Here is a 19900-nt window from a genome sequence, read left to right on the forward strand (position 1 = left end):
AGGTATTCCTCCTTACTTCTGTTGAGAATTTTTACGTCTTGGCTGTTTACAAAGTGCTATTGTTTTTTTTACGCCGATCCGATTCCTCCTCGTGCAGATTTTTTGAATTTACCGTACAACAACGTTGTTCTTTTTTACTTGTTATATGTCAATTGGTTTATCATCATTGTGTGCTCGATGCTATGGTTTGTATGAATAAATGCATAAATAACCGCAAAAGGTATGCTTTTTTTTCGCGTTTCGGGATACAACTCGAAACAATTTCGTGTAATATAGGCACCGAACACTGCAACAACGGTTTCATCGGTTTTAACATTCGAAAACGATTATTCCAACTAGTCCTATGTTTGTACCTATACGTATGAGAATACCTACATAATTTATGTCAATCAAAATTCTTTATCCCGTTTACGTACTATATACGTACAGTGACGAATAGGCCATTAATCACAGGAGGCGCTCTGCAATTTTACAGTTACACGAGTGTGACACACGTCACACACTCATATTTACGATATGCACCACGACGACACACAACAGTATACTATAGTTCTAAACCGATTCTTGAAACGCATGAGACAGCTCACAACGATGGGAATTTTTTGCACTCAAAAAAAGTCTCCGAACGCCCTCTTATAGTGTTGGTTGGTGTGGGCTACAGATCGCGTGGTTGTATCGGCGCAAAAATTGTTTTTTTTTTCCTTCTCGCTAAAAGGTTACCTCCTGGAACTGCCGATTGTTCTCCTATACTGAGTCCATTCATCCATATACTGTGTGTGTGTGTTTTTTTTTTTTTTTTTTTTTTTCTTCATTGAGAAATATAGTTTTCTACTCTAGTCGATGAGTGGTTTTTTTTTCCGATTTGTTACCGATTGAACAATCGCGTTTTAAACAGTCGTTTGAATTGGCACTTTCTTTCAAAATCCTAATTCGAGATAATGAATGAAACGGAAGAATCTCTCTTGTTTGTATATCCACGCATACATGAAAATGTGTACCTGCTGAGGTAACATTAATCGGATCGTTGAGTTAACGAAGCACCCAATTAAAGAGCTTCGGAGCAGCTATTAGTTTAAAAACTCTTTAATACGCGTAAGCTGCGTCATATAAATTACTTCCATTAAAGTAACCGAGATGCACGTAATACAAATACCCACAAATGGCCGATACATGCAGTTGAGCGAAATAGTTACTAGATCAGCTGCAACCTATCTAGGGAACGTTTTACACGGGCGCGTTTAGAGAAACATCGTCAGAAATCGCCGCCGTTCCCGTGGTGAAAGTCATATATTATGCAAATGTGCAAAAAAATTGCACGTCACGAAAATTCGTGTGTGTGTGCGCGCGCGCGTGTGTGTATGTATGTAAGTAAATGTGGTCCAACAAATATTCAAATGCTGGTATACAAAAGATACTGTATACCTAGGTACATATACATGCATGCTTATTTCAGAGTGTATAGCTATATTGGAAGTCTAATGAGCCTGGAATCGTGCCTGCACTGTACATGTATATACGTAAGTAAAAAGGACGTTTGATTTAGGAGCTTGTTATGAGAATAGGCCTGAAAATTTGCTCCTACGAATTTTACGTTACTCAGTAGTCTAAAGCCTTGTTCTTCAAAAAAATCCAACAACTGCATTTTGAAAAGAATAATAGTCTCGTCTACTGCACGACTGCAGTGCGAGTTGTTTTTTTTTTTTTACTGTAGAGAAACGATCGAAATGTATTTTTTTTTAGTTTTCCAAAATCTAGTGGTTTTTGTACCCGTCAATTTGTCTCAAAAATGTCAAACAAAAAAATCACTCGAACCACCCTTGTATTAACGCCAGATTCAAAATTTCTTTCAACAATAGACGGTTTATCCGTGGTTAACATTTTTCTGGAAAAAAAGTGAAGCAATCGCGCTCTGAAATTTTAGTAGAAGTAACGTAGGTACTGTACGAAGAAGGAAAAAAAAAAAAATCTTCTACCGTGTATATTGTAAGAGCTGGAAGTACACGTCTATCGCACTTTTTGTCGAAAGAAGCATACTCAAAGTACACACACGTTTGTACATCGTATAATATACGCACATCAGTGCACCGCGACTCGATCGTCTCTATCTCGCAATAATCGCAGCCCTTTTGCCAACTTCCACTCCATCTCGTTCTTATCGAGATTTTTTTTTTCCTCGTGCCTTTATTGAACTTCGCGCGTTGATGTTTCCTCCGACCCACACGGAACGCGAGGTGGGAAGATGCCAGGAGATAAAAGGCGGATAATATTTTTCACCTTCGGCCGGTGATTGCACTATTGCCCAATAAAAAGTGCACTCGAGGATGGATTCGCCAAAATATTTAACGTCCTGGTGAGTATTCCGGGACATATTCCAACGCGTCGAGAGAAAAAGGATCGGTGATTTTAAAAATCTCGCAAAAAAAAAAAAAAAATACCCACACACGCACACGAGACGGGCAAGAAGAAGAGTCACGCAGGAGAAGAAAGAAAGAGAGGCACTGACCCCGTTGGTTCGCTCATGTACGCGGTTGGTCGTCCGTAAATTTTCGCTTTATGTACACGCCATCAGCCGGCAAAATGTTTCCGAGTAACGTATGTATACTTATAGGTGCTTATCTGTGCATTATTTGCGAGATCATTAGGAGGAGCGAAATAAGTATATGCGTTTGTCGGATCGTTTGTTTTTCCACCGCTCTTTTTGAGAGCCAATGAAATTTGATTGCGCCATTATTCGAGAGGACAAGCAACAAAACTTCAGTAGTGACGAAAGGGGAGAAAAAGTCGTAAAGATGGACAATCACTGTTAATTCTGAACGAGAGAAATTTCGGCCAAGTACGCGCTTTAGACACTTAAACACACAGAACACACAGAAAAAAATCAAGGGACTTTCACTCAACAACCGGTAAAAAAAAAAAAAAAAAAAAAAGACAACTTGTACACATGGAAAGCAAAACGTTAATTATGTATGTACGTGTAAAAACTAATAGCCCCGAGTAGGTAATCCTCGTCACGTCGGGCGCACTTAACAATATTCGCGTCATCGTAATTTTTCTCTCGATTGTCCATTCGCAGCCAAAGCCAACTTTTACCTTCGCCTCGTACCCACATCGTCAGCAACACCGAAAGAAAGTCGATGGCCATCCGAACCGTGGTAACATATACGCCTCCGGAATCCGTCGATGCGTTGAATAACGTCGTCGGCGTGAAAGTCGTGTCTGCATCGTTACAAATTTCGGGGACACGTCTCGGTTTCCTTTATTCTTCGCCAAACCTGGAGGAAGCTTTTTTTTTTCCTTTTCCCAAGAAAATTTTGCGCCCTCGGTAAAAGGGTGTATACACATCACCTTTGAGTGAAAATTCACACTTTTTGCATCACGCTTCGTCGGCATAACGCAACTTTTCTCACGGTCGCGCGTAAAAATTAAAAATTCGCCCAGTCCAGTGCTGTGCTTGCGATGTACAAGAGCCGCCGCAATCAACGCAACCTGTTGAGCGTGAACTCTCTTAATGTACATAGGGACGGCCGATCGAGCAGAAACGGAACGGTACGGAACACGGTGGATTTTCTCATGGCAGAGCCATTACCCAAGTATATCATGTATATAAGCTACGGACGAAAATGCAATATTTAAGCCGAATGGCTTTGGAGGTAAAATATATATATATCGATTACGATCTGCCGGTATGAGCCGCCGCGCGCGGGTGTCGTTATGGCGTAACTGTATCGAATTCCGAGGTGTATAGATTTACTTTGCTGCTCTCGCGAAGAGGGGGATTTATTGCTTCCTCTGCAAATGGCCTGGCATGAAAATTGAAGTGAAGTGTATATTATTGTATGTGTATACGCTTGGATGGCCCATTTTTGAATTAACGGTGTTTTATCTTATTTTATTTTTCTTTCACAGGCGAGACCGTTTTAACGATCCCAACCGATTTACAGTGAGCGCACGAGATTATTTTATTTTATTCCAGTTGTTTGGTTTATTTTATGCACCTATAAAGTTGGTGTCGGTGATGTAAGAGTTTTACTTCACTTGGAGTATGTGCATTCTCTCTCTCTCTTGTTCTCCGAATCGGTAATTATACCTGCACCTATGCAAATTCGGTTCCACGTTGTTGCGACAAGGAAAATTAGTAAATGCAGCTGTATTGGGATTATACGGGTAATATTATTAGCTGCGGTCAGGAAACACAAATATTTATGTATAACCAGAAAAAAAAAACCATCGTATGGCAGGAGCAGTGGTACGAAACACTTGAAACCCGCGTTCCGTCTCCTTGACCCAAAAGTGCAGCGGATTCGCATCCCTATCTGGCACGATTTCCCAATAAGTGCACGTATAGGAGAGGCTCCACTCGAGCGAAATCTGTCCGTCTCGACGTCCCCTCCTTTTTTCTTTTGTAGATCCGCGTATATCATACCTCGCACACTTTATTGCTAGCTCTCTTTCACTCCTTATACAGAAGAGCTGCTGAGAATATATTGACAGCTCGAGGAAAGAAAGGAGTACATTTTCTGGAGAAAAAAAAACGCTGACTTGGAAAATCTGTCAAAATTGTGTCAACAGACAAAATCTGAAAGTTCCGTCCTACTGCCAGTATGCAAATTCTTGCTTCTAGTAAGAGTATATTTTAAAAGGGCAAAAACACATTTTTCAAGGTGACACTTTAAACTCTCAACAAAGAACTACAAACTGATTCAGCAAAAAAAAATCTTATTCCCCTTAAACATAGATTTGGCGGGACTAAAATAATGTGATTTTTTTCCTGGAAATTCGGAAAATCCTACGATCTTACTTTTTTTTCAATAAAAATGCGTACTCGGACAATCAGGGCACGAATAAATAATCGTGGAAAACCCGTTAATATTATGTACGCAACAAAAACAGAGGAACAGAAATCCGCAAAACCAACACGTAACACACACACACACACATATATATATATATAATATATATCAAAGCATGCAGTAGTGTAGTTCCAATTAACGATACATCAGGCGGCGGTGGCAATAAAACGCGTCGCCGCGCGAAGGAGAAAAAGAAGCCCGACTCTCCCCCGGACTTGAATATAATTAATCGGCCGCTGAGGTAACTCGGCCGGAATATATCGAGCGAGAATTCCCCGGCTTTTTTTCCTTCCTCCCCCCCTTGCTTGCTTGAGAGGCGCGTCGCGAAATTTTCTCTTACACGGGGGGAGGTACGTAAGGACGTTGGCACCGAGACTATGCTGTGCAGACCGTGTAACACATACAGGCAATTAGAAATCGGCATACTGATGCACACTCACACACGCGCGTGTACCTATACGTATAGTCTGAAGCAGCAGCATTCCTTGGCGAGAATCTTGGTGAAATTCTTGAATTTCGTTGCATTGAAAATGCCCACTCGCGCGAACGTGCTTCGCCTTCTGCATTTTTTTTTTTTTTTTTTTTTTTTTATTTTTATTACATTTTATTGAAGAAAGAGCGATAACGGAGAAAGTTCCGCGATTGTTCTGTTGCTACGTACATGCGGCAGCATTGAAATTTCCGTATCACCCGCTATATGTATATACGTACACGAGGTTCAAGTCAACGGTACTAAATGTTACGCCGATCGACGACTCCTTTATGCGAAATAATTGCGCAATCTTTTTAATAATGAGTAAACTTTTTTCTTTTTTCTGCTAATAGCGCGAGTTTATTACACAAACGTTCGTCATTACGTGAGCGCGTAAATGCGCGGGTCTTGATAATTCACTGGTATATATTCGCAGTAAAAAAAAAAAAATGAAAATACGTGGGCTGCACCCTCGGTTGTTTACACGAAAGAAAGATGAATGTACGTTTTCTGCGGTATTATTTGCTGCGTTTTTTTTTTTAAAGAAAAATTTTGGAGTAAGCGCAAGATGTGCGATAAATCAAGCCCACGTTGCGGTGGGTCTCACTATATGAGCTACAGCTCGCGAGAGTTACATAAATTCGGTCTCTTTCCCAAGCTGTGCTACAGCCAGGGTTGCCGTGGATCACCCGGTGATTCATTTCCTGATTCATTTGCATCGATGTGGTAAATCAAATTAAACCCATTCACGTTTATTACGATTATTTTGGAATCGTGATTTTTTTCGGATTGCCATTCAGATGTAACATATTTGATTAAATATGATTATTAATGCACACGGTAAACAATATTCATCGCAAATCTGAATAATCGATGATTTATTATCATCGTGATTTGTAAATAAAAAAGCTTTATCAATATTCATCACGGACGTAAGTTGTTAGGTATATTTGTATTTTAGAATAAGCTAAAAAAAAAAAAATTTCAAGTTATAGCTTTGTCTTATAAAATCGTGAATTTTCAACTTTAAATTACAACACTTTTAAATCCGATTCATTTAGTTCTCGATAAATCTGTAATGGTAGCCGCATGTAATAATACATATTGATAGCGACAAAATCCATATAATTTCAAATGTTAAATAAAAATTTAAAAAATTATAACCGATCAATTACCTGATGCAACTCATTTTTTCTCTAAAGCGTGGGGGAGGTATGTTTCCGGATTTTCAAAAAATCTTTTGCGTAGTACATAGACATGGCCGAATAATCGGGGGTTTCAGTTATTATTACACAACTATTAGATAAAGCGTGATTTATAAGCAAGTTGTGGTTTTCAACTCAACCTCTCGATATCATTTTAACTTAATTGATGTAACCGCAACACAGACCCCCGATAACTGGGTCATATACCCTACAGGTACGTGACGTGCACGGATTTTTCCACTTGATCAACACGAGACAATGAAAACGCAAAGACACTCGGTCTAACTGTACACATGTGTACTTAGACGGTACAAAAAGTGCAAAAGGAGAAAAAAAAAAAAAAAAAAAAAAAAAGAAAAAAAAAGAGTAAAATCGTGAAAATAACGGTCCACTGCTCGTCAGCGGCGCAGCAATCCATACAGTCCGCGACCGACGGGGGCCAGGACGACGTCTCCGCGACCGTTAGCCAAACACAAAAAGGCGCACTTACCTTTATATATGTAGGTATCCTCTACGCAAATCAAATCCTCCTCTCTGTGCAGGAGTTTACCGGTACACGTACAATACACCTGGGGCATTTTAAAATTATAACTCGCAGCAGAACCAACGTTTGACGGTGGTATGCAATTCTCACGCGCCCGGCAGAAGTAACTAGTTCCGCGTTATGCTCCCAATTAAAAAGGGAAAAGTGCAACGGCTACTGAGCAACAATCAGGACGACCACGACGTCACCCTTGATGTGTATTAAAACGGCGCTCGCGACGATGTTGCTCTTCTTCCGTACCTGTAACGATTCATTTTTTTTTTTTTTTTTTTTTTTTTACATAAGTGCCGTACACAACAACAGGTTCTGGATGACAAGGTTGGGGCTTTGCCATTTTGATATTTCGACTGTATTCTTTTTTTTTCTGGTGCTACAACTCCACCCCGCACCTCTCTTTTCTTTATTGCAAAATTTTTCACACAAAGGCACCAAGACTGAAAAATTCGAAGGGCAAAAATCATACTCACACCGATCTTTCAAAGTCTTGAAATATTTATTAACACTTTGACATAAACTATATTACCTCTTGTTGTTATTTTGTTCCTTCAAATTTTCATGAATTGTTTTTACTGGAAAAAAATGTTCCCAAGCACTGCGTGTTACTAGTAGTAAACGAAATATTTTCAGCAAAAATGATGTATTACACTTTGAGAAAAAAAAAAAAAAAAAAAAATATCCATACCCAACTCTGTCCCCAATCAATGAAACATTTCCTTTTCTCCGCATGTATACCGGTAAAATACAATCCACCACCCGGCAATCGAGAGAAGAAGTGATCACGCACACTCGTATACCAGCACACATATATACCTAATTATATGGTAATTATATGGTATATGTAGATCGGTAACGGCACTTGATCTCTCTCTCTCTCTCTCTATCCTCTATTAATGTTCTTTCTCTTTTTAACACGACAAACGTACGAGTTCCTTACCTATTACTCGAGCTCGAGAAGATCGGCTATCGATCATTTGCAATTACACACCACGTGAAAGTGCCTTACATAAACGACGGACGAGTCCGGATCACTTTGCTAACTGTATCGCAACCACCAAAACTCGGGACAAGTGGCATGGCACGTCTAGACTCTACCGATTTTCTGTTACAGAGTTCGTGGTTCACTCGTGGTTAACGACATATATATATGTATATGCTTACAGTCGCGACACAAGATTAATCTTCTCGCGCATACGTGTATCGATACATGTACATGTAATGCTCCCTTACATATCCCTCAATTAAAACACGTATATACACACAGCACACGCATAGAGGATCGTCCACCACGCCTGCGTGAGCTCCGCTTTCTAAAGCTACTGCAACAACTCTCGTGTGTTGTATACGATTGCTCTCTGACACTTGAATCGGTACGTATATATACATAGATAAGTATATGTACTAGCTTCCGCATCGTTTTCGTGCGCGCACCGCGGACAAGAGAGCGGTATATACATGATGTATGTGTGTACGATGTAGACGCAGCGAGAGAAGGAGATGAGAAAAGTGAAAGGATCTCCTTCGCCTCCTCGATCTTCTTATTCTCCTTTTTTATCTGCTCTCGGCTTTTTGTGACGGTGAATTGGATATCCCCACCTTTTTTTTTTTTTTTTTTTTCCCCCTCGGAGTTTCAGGACGCGGAAATTCAATTTGTTGGTGAAACTAAATCGAGAGAGTTCCGTTCTGTGCGCCGTAATTGGAAATTCGATGATTGCGCTTTTAATTGTACGCTACGTTTATCGTAGAAGATACGCGCGGATTAAATTTTGAACGATCGAACGATCGAATTAACTTTTTTCCCCTTTTTTTTCGTTCAGTTTCAAACGTACAATTAATTAGAGAAAAAAAGCGTTGTAACGAAGGCTCCCCCGTGGAGATAAGAAGCAACGAATTTCTATACATGTCGTTCGTGGAGAGTTCCGATTTCGTTGAGCTCTGCAGTGATATAAATTAATTAATTGCTCGAGCAAGCGAATAAAAATTGTGCTTTATCTCATCGATCAACTATCCGGTCGTGTATGTGACTATTACTCCGATTTGGTTTTTAATTGATCTCTACTCGCCAAAGTATAAGTATATCCAATAATCTCGATCTCGCTCGGCAGTCTTCGGACCCGAGGTCAAAAGGTCTCTCGTGCCTCACCCTCCCCTTCACTCTAATTAAATTTTCATCTATAAAAAATAAGTTTGCGAAAGTTGTTCCGAAATCGATACCAATAATTTATATGTTTTATTACAACATGTCGTGAAAGTAAATCATTATCGATGCCATCATACGTGTGTATGGGAATCGATGGAAAGTACCTCCGCGTTATCATACATCATAATAATATGTATAATACACGTGATTTGATATTGTCGAGTGCACCAAGATTTACAAGCTCCCACGCGCGTCGAGTCATTTGGAAGAAGCCGTAAATAACCGATATCCACGTAAGCTCCCCTGAGAAACGCGATAGGTTCGAGGAGCCAGCTGGGTGATTATGACGAGAACGGTTTTGCGAAAGGTGAAAATATTCTCGAAACTGTCGATCGATTCGCACACTTGCTCGACTAAATTTTCTTTTTTTTTTCATCCTTCGTGGCCTACATTTTCACCCATACAGGAGAAGCTATAATTAATGTATGCGCGCTTTATTAGGCGCCTTTTCTTTCCACGTGAGAGGAAAACCACCTGAAATATGAACTCGGCTAATAAAACCATGTAAATCTATCTTGGGTGGTAAAACAATGCGCTAGCTTTTTTTTGTTTAGTTAACGAATAATTCATCATCCATAATTCAAGACTTTGGGTTTACGCGAAATGACAGGCCATCAGTTACACATAGTTGATGAACATACGTATATGTTTGATTATTTTTTTGTAACCTCCAATACTAACTGTCAAATACTTGATTCATTGACTGGTAACAATTTGACACTTGCTTATTTCGTTGGAAGTTGGTGACTGTGGCTCAAATATAACTAATCCTTTCTATCAGTGCAGGGAAGCAGTTCTGGTTTCAAAAACATATAGTTACCCTCGTTCTCATAAGTGGTATGCGTATAAGCGAGCTAATCCCATTATGGGCGTTACAAGTGTACTTTACACTCGTACAAATGAAGTAGGTGTGTTTAAATTATGGTGATCGGGCTAGTAAAAAGTAATAAAGTGACATCGAATGATGTTGTCCGTGTAATCGTGTAGTGCGTTGTTTATGCCATATTCCTTCTCCGAATAGCCAATAAAATACACACGTCTTGCTGTAATTTCTCTTGCTTTCGCAATGAAAAAGAAAACAAGAAAAAAACACAAATTTTTTTTTCCACAATATTCAACACGCAACCAATAAAACACCCACTAACTCGTAAAACAGAGAAAAAAAAAGCACTACAATTTTTACTTCGAGAGAAGCACGTACACCTTTTATGCACACCTCGATATTCATATAATCACAATGAGCTGTGCAACAACACGTGCTCGTGCAGTTATCTATATACGAGGATCGTTCATGCCCCTCCTGATGTGATGTTTTTAGCAAAGAAATTACGCAACCCAAACACACACACACACACACACATATATTTAAAAAAACTGTATCTGCTCGTAATAAATGGCGCACACGGGAGTAATGAGCCGCGTCCGAGGTCCGTGTTTCTTCTTCCTGTCCTTGTTATCTCTTTGTTTGATGCTGCTGTCATTAGTATATAGCGTCTACGGTTGTACATGACAAGTAAACGCATTGCGCACAACCACGGGAAGGGTTGTGTTGCCGGTGCATCGAGTGCGTGTAGTGACACTGCGGGAATTATTTCTTTGCGCTTTATACAGCGAGGGATTATTTTTCCTTTCTTTTTCCATAATTGATAGGGATGCACGGTGGTTTCATGCTACACGAGTACAGGGGGTTTTTTCTTTTTTGGTCTTGTTCATTGCAGGTGCAGGCAAGCATCGTTTGTAATATTGATAGAACGTAGGACTGTTGGATTAATTTTAGAGATGCATATCTCTTCTTCTATTTTCTCCAGTGCAAAGGAGTACTAATTTATTGTTTCTCGTTTAATCGACTCTGGGGGGGGGGGGGCGAAATGCCAACGATGTATACTAATCAAGGCACAACCACAAAAATCACCGTAATTATATGCCGTGACCAAATGTATATAGGAAATTGCGTACCAATGGATATGCGGCTATTGTTACAGCCACTGGTTGCGTATCGAAGACTCTAATCCTACGCCTGTCCGTGTTGCAGCTGTCGTTGTTGGAAAATCAGTGTCATCGTCTTGCGCGCATGAAAAGCTCGGCGTGAAATTCCACTCGCGATTACCTGGCATTTTACATTGTGAGATGACGTTTATTCCGCTAAAACTGTATATATACAAGACATCCCTTTGCTGCAACGACAACAGTGTACCCGATCGAGCACTACATCAACACAAACTTGTAATGTAAAGGTGTACTTTGTAACGCAATTGAAAAAAGAATCACCGGATATGAAACGGCACTCGTCGAAAAAGAGGCTTTACGTAATCGAGAATTAAGTTAGAGTTCGGGAGGTGCGACTCGATAGTTTGCGCCCAACTGCAGAACACGAAAGGGGTGTACCGTAGGGATGAGGGCAGTTTAATTAAGATTCGGCTTTTGGATAACTTCATCCACGGTATTACGAGGCTCTTTGTTGAAAGCAGATATACGTTTACTTATGGGCTCGCGCGCAATCGCCGATCCCGTATAGGAAAATCGAATCGTGCGCTACCCCCCCCCCCCCCATTAGTTGTACACGGCTCAGAGATTTGTTTGGGCGATGATTAATGTGTGGAGTTGATTTCATGCACAAGATATAGCACGCGTGCGGTAACAAATTGTGGTATGGAACCTCGAGCTCCGCCCGTTGTCCAGCAGCAGCTGTAATGTATAGCTTTTAGTACCCAATGTCGTGTACAAGTACAAGTAAGAAACGCATATCCGGAGTTTCGGTAAAATTTTTTGGACCTTTGCTTGCACGTTTCCTTCCAACTCCCATTCGTGTGAAAGACCGACTTCGAGTGCTTCGTCCGGCGAAAGTTCTTAAACGCCCACTTGGCACCTCGTCTGCCTCCCGGGAAGTCCGAGTGTCGAATAAAGCACCAGCCACGCTCCGTGCAGGTATATTTACATTGTGCGCCTTTTACATGTGAAAAAACGGTAGCAGGGGACACACGAGGCGTCGAATGAAAATGCAACAATGCAGGGTGTGTGACTGCTTTCGCGTGATTATATTCAGGCGTTGCGTCGCGAAAACGGGTTGCGCAACTCCGGCCGACGGTGAAAACTCGATCCCGGGGGAAAAAGTTTCACTTTTAACGCGAGCCTTTAAATAAAACCCATATGGTCTCTGTTGGTCAAAAAGAATTTTTCGATCGGAGGAGAAGGGACAAGAAATCAAAACAATTAAACCCGCGGGCAATTAAAATTTACATTTAATAACAGAGACTGATCGCTCGCGAAGCTAAAACTCGTTTCTTGCGCGCCGTAGAGTCCATATATGCAGTTTTGTTACTTGTGTCGTGGATGGTTGTATTGTTTCTCGAAGAATTTTTTTTTTTTTTTAGTTTCCTTTCTTACTTCAAAAGACATAAATATGCATAGATGTAGTAATCGATTGCGCGCATCGGGCAGACGCTGCTGCTCACATGTTGCATTGTATGGATTTACATATTGTATGGATTTAGATGCAGCAAAAGCAGCAGTTCACAAAAGTCTTGTGTCACGTGTCTATTTTTTTTCTTTTTTTTTTTTTTTTTCCTCTCTGCTGCAATGCATGGCGCATTCCTTTGTGCATCTATTATACACGCCGCTGAGTCGGCAAAATACACACAGGCTCATTGCCAACGAGTCCCCCTATATATGCACTCATGCGGTGTAGACACGGTGAGATTTCCTGAGTAATTTTATGTGAAGTAATACCTCTGTAGTCTTTTTTTTTTTTTCTTTCTTTTAATCCCCGCTACCCCACTCGCGCGTGAAAGCCGAGAGATTTAAGTTGTTCGCTGGAATAATCCAAAAACGCGTCGTGACTGTGGCCGATGGGCCTTTCAAATTTCTCCGAGTATACCCGGGTAATGTTCTAAAATTAGCGTATAATTTAATTGCCTCCGTAGAAAGGTTCTTTCTTCTTACCCTCTGTGCCGCACACCAACAATCGGCAATGACACAGCCAACCGCTGTTGCAAAAACCAAAAGTATAACGTTGCTTTTCTCTAATGGACTCATCAAAGTAGTCTCGTGAAACGCCGATTTTTATCTCCAACTCGATTCCAAGAAATCCGATTATCACGTATGAAATATGGAGTTTTAAACGAACCAACGGCCTCGGATGAGTGACAAAAGTTGTTTTGAAAGTGTTGTGGGACAAGGTAAAAAAAAAAAACCCCCCGATCAACGTCAGGAACAACCGGCTTACCCTTTTCGCCAACTTGAATCCTTTGCTAATCGAATCACATTCAAAGTACGCACGCTCTACATCTTGTAAGTGTTGTACATTCACGAGAAGCACCTCGGGAAGAGGAAAAAAGAAAGAAAGAGAGGTGTGGTCACAGCTTCTTTCTCTCTGGCCTCGTTTTTAAGGAGTGCCTGCTCCTTGACTCTTGTACACATATGTATATTATACGCGCGTACGATCACATGCGCTCAGCGAATCCTTTATCTCGTCCATGTCTATACGGTCGCTCGGTTTATACCACATTCGTACACCATACATATATATACGTACTTGGAGTAAAAAAAGGCACAAGTATACTTTGGCGATGGGGGTGGAAAAAAAAAATCGTATTCACATATAAGTTATCATTCGAGAATGAAAATGATGGTACAACATAACTCCTTTGCCGCAGGTGGTACGCCATACGCGGGCATCAGTTATTCCTGCTTGGTGGCAGTTACACCCCGGCTGATTTCATTTTTGCGAATCAGTTGTGCACAATTTTTATCCCTCTATTGATTCCCCCCTCCCCTCCCCTTCTCTTGCGTATAGTTACCGTAAAATATGATATCAGATAATTACCGCGATCGTATTGGATCTTTTGTTTGAAAGACCAACCGATACAGCGTCTATGGAAGAGAAAAGCGTAGGTATACAAAAAATAGGGACAGCTCCCGATGTTTGCCCATATACTGTGTTACATATATATACATACGTGTAAGAAGGCGTAGTGTGAGTGGATAAGTGTCCGAGACTCGAGAAACTAGTTTTCGTTCATCTCGTATTGGCTATAGTCATTTGTCATCGCCCTTGTGCATGTGTAATGAATATATATATATATATATTTTTATACACGTGTAGCGCAGAGCGCACGCAATATATAAGTTCTATCAATATATAAGGCTTGCCGATGCTGGGCGAGACACGCGCTAATTCCAAGCTGACGAGTGTTACCCGATGGCTGAGCCGTCGTCGACTTAGCTCTTTACTGTTTTTATGATATCGTGGGGGGCTTTTTTCTTCTAAAAAAAAAAAAAAAAATCCTGCAAAACGCCGTGGGCAACATTTTCTCGAGTTTAATCTCTCGATAAAGATTTATCGAAACCATTAAGGCGTGCATACAGAGTGTCTATACCGTACGCCTTTTTTTTTATTTGTTTTCCCGTGAATCTAAAAATAATATTCAAATAAGGAGTATAAAGTAGAATTTTATCCCCGAGCTCTTACTTACGTGCACACAGAGGCACTTTTTGTGATTCGATTAGTCATTAATAGCTCGATTCTAATTGAACCATCAACGTAACTACTACTTACACTACATATGCACGCAAGTATAAGCATGGAAAGAAAATGAAGAAGAGCATGCGATGTATTAACTGTATGCTAATCGGTGCGCGTGTATCGTGTGTTTATTTTTATGGAAAGTCATTGGCGTGTTTTCGGCGTCATCGGTACTCGCAAGTATGAAGGAAAAAAAAAAAAAAAAAAAAAAAAAAAAAAAAAACAGCCTGGATTGCATCGAATCGACCCGTAAGAGATGCTTTTTTATAATCACTTCCTGGCCTGCTGCTGTTTTGGCTTGAAATGTCCTCTCAAAGTGTTTATTATCTCTTTAAGGCGTTCGAGGAAAACGTCGGACGCGAAGAAAAAAAAAAAGAGACGTAATTCTGCGCACCGGTACACGTCAGTCGGATACTTTAAGAGTGAATGGCTGCGCTGCTGACAAATCAGTTTATCTCTAAAGATTCGTGTTCAAGATGAATTTGTAATAACGTTTGTGCTTTTGGTGAGTGCACCTTTAAATTGAAAAAAAAAAAAAAAAAAAAAAAAAAAAGAATCCTGAGCTGACCCTCAGAAAAAAAAAAATCAAACTGAACACAGTGCGAAACCTCATTGATAGGCATTAATTTTTCGTCCATAGCAAGCCAAAGAAAATAAAATTCCTAACAATTGACGAGCCAATTACAAATGTTTGTGGTGCGGTGCAATCATCATTATAACCCTTTTTTAAAGGAAACATAAAATTGATTTTCAATGAGGCTACTTAAAGAGCAGTCTTTAATTATCTTAAAACAAATTTTACCTCCTGCTTTTATCATTTTGATAGGTAATAATAGGCTGTCCAACTTTAACATGTCGCTTTGTACAGTTTCTTAATAATAATAAAAATTTTTTTCCCCTGAGCCTTTGAAACAGTTTGAAAACTCTTGATGTTGATGTCGATACCATTAGGTACGCGTGCTGTTTTAGATTTTCAAATATATACTGTTTGAGTTAGATTACCCCGAGATACCTCTGATAAAAAGTAATCTGTTTGAACATTGATTCACACACTTCCTCGTCAATATTTAACCTTTTTTTTTTGTTCTTACTCTTTGTATACATTCCAAAGAAAAAATCCAAGTCAAGTCACGTTCTCGATTGTTGATGCACACATTATCACTGCTCTCTCTCTCTCTTTTTACGCCGACAAGTCATGCAACTATTTCCCCTAAAAACTGAGATAAAAAAAAAAAGAGATGTGCACGAGAATAACAATCGGCACCCCAGTTCGGTAATTGTGCATTAATTGTATACATCTGCAGTGCATCTACACATAGACGGACGAGCCGCCAGTGAGCGGAGTGTATAGGAAATAATGATGTTTTCACCTTGAACGTAAATTGTAGCCGCTGCGCAGGTGATGAACCGGCCGTTACATTTGAATTCGTGTCATAAGCCGCACGAGCGAAGCCGCATCGTCAGATATATACACATACGTATATGTCCCATTGTCGTGATACTCGACCGCGCAAATAACACCACACCAGTGCCATTATCGTCATCAGCCTCGTCGTTGTCTCGTTATTATCGCCGTCTCTCTCGAGGTATCAACCCGCCAAACGACGATGAGCCGCGAATATTCACGCGATAATGATACACGCTCCATTTGCCAGGATAATATATACGCTTGTATACGATTCACCGACTGTGTATAGACGCACCAGACGTAAGCGCAAGAGCCTTGAGCTTGAGCTTCGCTGACGAGGCTTTAAAAATAGACTCGTTGACGGGGTTTGGGCATATAATTTATTGCTTCCACAGATTGAAATGACATGGCTCGCGCGTCGTTACATTGACCAAAGTACTCTCAGCCGATGGAATCGTCAGAAGTCACACAGAATCTGAATGGGTCAGGAAGATAATGAGAATGAGAAGTCATTTTTTTTTTTTTTTTTTTTTTTTTTTTCATGCAGTATGCGCTCTACTGTTGCATTGCGCGTGGGAAATTTAACGGGTGTATTTATATTTTATTTAATTCCAGTGGTAGTATGGAAAAGCTTGCCTGAAATTAATATCCCGATACACTGTGTGAGAAAATGAAAAATCTCACTCGCGTGCCTTCGACGGATGTATACGTAAATCGCGTTTCTTCGATCGGGTAGAAATCCGTAAAATCCTAGAACTCCACCGATACCCCTATGTATCGTAGGACTCGCGTACGTGCACTCGAATGAAGCGAGTCTTTGAAAACGTACAAACAATTTGACGCACGCAAAGTACACGCGCTTATCGCCATCGTCGTCGTCGATGTCTTTGTCGCCGATCTTGGGAATTTTTCGCGCAGTAGGTATATACACATAAGGCGTGGGGTGGAAGGTTAAAGTCACCGCTGCCATAAAACAAGAGAGAGAGAGAGAGTTCAATTGCCCCGTGTGTGGATGGTGTCGCCAATTCCGCTTCTTGTGTGTACGGTATCTCCTTGAAGTCATCACTCCTTGCACTTCACGACCCTCTTTCTTTGTAATTCTTCTCTTTTAGATCCTTTCTCTTGGTATGCTCGCTTACTCTTTTTTTTTTTACGCAAATTTAAATATGCTCTGCCAAACGCTTTGTGTCTACAATCGAAGATACACAAATCAGAGGTATAAAGTCACGGACAGAAATTAAGGGTTTTTGAGACTCTGAACTTTGTGACTCTCGATGCATAGCCTTGGAAAGACCAGTATCATATACTGTACAAAAAAAATGTGTAAAAATTGCACTTTTTAAATATATATGAATTCTACATACATCTAGGCGTGTAATTTTATTTTTATGTGTTGAACAACATAAAACGTGTTATTTTAAATGTAAAGTTTTTGTTTTCCGAAATTTTTTCCTAGTACGAATTGAAATTCGTTACCTGAAAATGATGGAAACTTTCATCCTGGGGTTGAAACACTTCGAAATTAAATAAATTTAGAATCATCCTTGGCTTATTATTATTTTACTTTTTTTTTTTTTATATAATATTTTAAACTTCTAACTCGTAATACATAGCATGTGCATAGCGGTACATTCCAGCATACCCCCTGGTACTTCACATGAACTCAATTAATTTCAAAAGACACGTACTCACGTACGGAAGAGCGCAACGGTTTCGCAAAATGCCCACAGCCGCATCATTCTCGCATTTTACATTTTGCAAGGGGCTTTAATAATTATCCTATCTTCACGCGGAAGGATATACATGGGACACGTGTCTAGTTTTTTTTCCACCCACGAAGACTAGTACAGTTTCTCTGTCTCTCTCTCTTTTTTTACTGCGTTCCTAAAAGAGGACACGCTTGAGTTTTTTTTTTTTTTTCACGTTATGCCTGAACTTTGCAGCACGTAGTTTCTTCCAGAGGATGTTCCATTTCAACTCGTGCTCGATTAGTTACAGAAACCACGTGTCGCTGTTATATTGCCCAACGGAGCGACGTCAAGCCATACACACATGGGTTTAGTGCCTCGAGGATTTGCGAGCTGGGTCGCACGTGTCGTCGAGATGAGGTTGAATCATCGTCTTGATGAAATGATTTCGAAGCGAATCGACACTTTTTAAAATTAACAGACAATAGTAGGCCCATAGTTCCTCCAGGAAATAAAGCGCGTAACAGCAATAAAAAAAAAAAAAAGTTTAAAACAGTAGCGGAAAAAAGGTGCGGCGCGTCGAAGGGGAACTTGGTCGTGTTGATTGGAAGTGGATTTACGATGAGAAACCAACTCGATGTACCAACAAAAGGGCCTTATCTCGATGAACTCTGGTGTAGAGTTTATCGACGGGTGCGTACGATGACGGGGGCAATTATACGCGTCGAGAAGAAAACGATACAGCCGATGGGAGAGGCCTTGGGAGCAGAGATGAAACCTATGGCGGATGTGTCGCTGCTGTTGGAACGGCTCTCGAGTAATTACCGGCAATTGGCTGGACTAATGTAGAAGGGCGAGGGGGATAAGGAGGTTCAAAGTTCAAGTGAGAGGGAAGGAGGGGAATAAATATGCAATGAACGAGCTGTTGTACTTATACATCTTTGTTGTGGGAAGGGGCGAAAAAAAGTCGATAGCCGGTGAGTTTTATCGTTGGGTTTGTCGCCCTCCGATTGTATATACAATTATCACTGTGTGCTCTAAGTTACATCTTTAAGTGACGAATAATACTTGACGGCTTTTTCTTTCTTTATCACCTTCATGCTTGCACATAAAATTTCATACAAAAGACTGAATTTATTTAACATTGCAGTGTAAGTATATACAAGTGCGATATTCTACAAAACATAATTCGTATATTTTTGTACTCAATTTAAGTGATTTATTCTCATATATGAAATAAAACACGTATCAAACCATTATTTTACGTGGTACTATTATGATGTCCAGAGTATTTGAAAAATTTTTGCACTTTAGTGCTTAAATCTTTATTATGAAGCGTGAATTTTGCCAAAAAATGTCCTTGAATGGTGTACAGTGCTTATCCGAATGCAACCCGCAACATTTTTAAACAGGAAACCATTCAAAACTAGAGTTAAATTATTCAGACCACGCGTACTTCAATTTGTTACACCGACTAAAGATACACATTTTGTGCGAGTGGTTGTACTTATTTTGCTCCGACTAAAGCACAAGGCACTCCCATGGAGCAGTCGAGCCTAAAAACCACAGAATAGATATCCAGTTTCGCGTCCTTCACAGACGACTGCTCGCCCTTACCATTCTCAAATACATGTATGTGTATACCATACATCGCATGCTTTAAATCATCAATGTTCTTCGCCACACTCGACGCGAGGAGTCTAGTATTATTATGCGAAAGAATCGCGTCTCTGCGATGACACTCCCATGTATAGATACGCACACGTATATGTGTATAATATACACTCGCGCCTTCTTTCCATTGCCGTGGGAATAAAGTGATGCTCCGCTGTGCCTCTCAATTACACCTTTCGTATACATTTACACACAGACAAACACGCGGAGATACGAGACAAGCACAGAATGAAAAAAAAAAAAAAAAAAAAAAAAAAATCATACGCTTATGCGTTACACAAGCTGGTAATTGTCGCGCTTTGATGTAAAAAAAAAAGCAAATGGGGTTTTGAGATCTCGAG

General features: G+C 40.3%; 1 protein-coding gene across 1 annotated transcript in view; it reads left to right on the forward strand.

The window, feature by feature from the left end:
* LOC106637371 (uncharacterized) overlaps nucleotides 1-19900 on the forward strand; it is a 59797-nt gene that overhangs the window by 20265 nt on the left and 19632 nt on the right. The gene's annotated exons all lie outside the window — the stretch shown is intronic.

This window comes from Copidosoma floridanum, unplaced genomic scaffold (genome assembly GCF_036245765.1).
Source record: "Copidosoma floridanum isolate Cflo_tuat_1 unplaced genomic scaffold, Cflo_Japanese_pri ptg000012l, whole genome shotgun sequence".
In the NCBI taxonomy this organism is placed as follows: Eukaryota; Metazoa; Arthropoda; class Insecta; order Hymenoptera; family Encyrtidae; genus Copidosoma; species Copidosoma floridanum.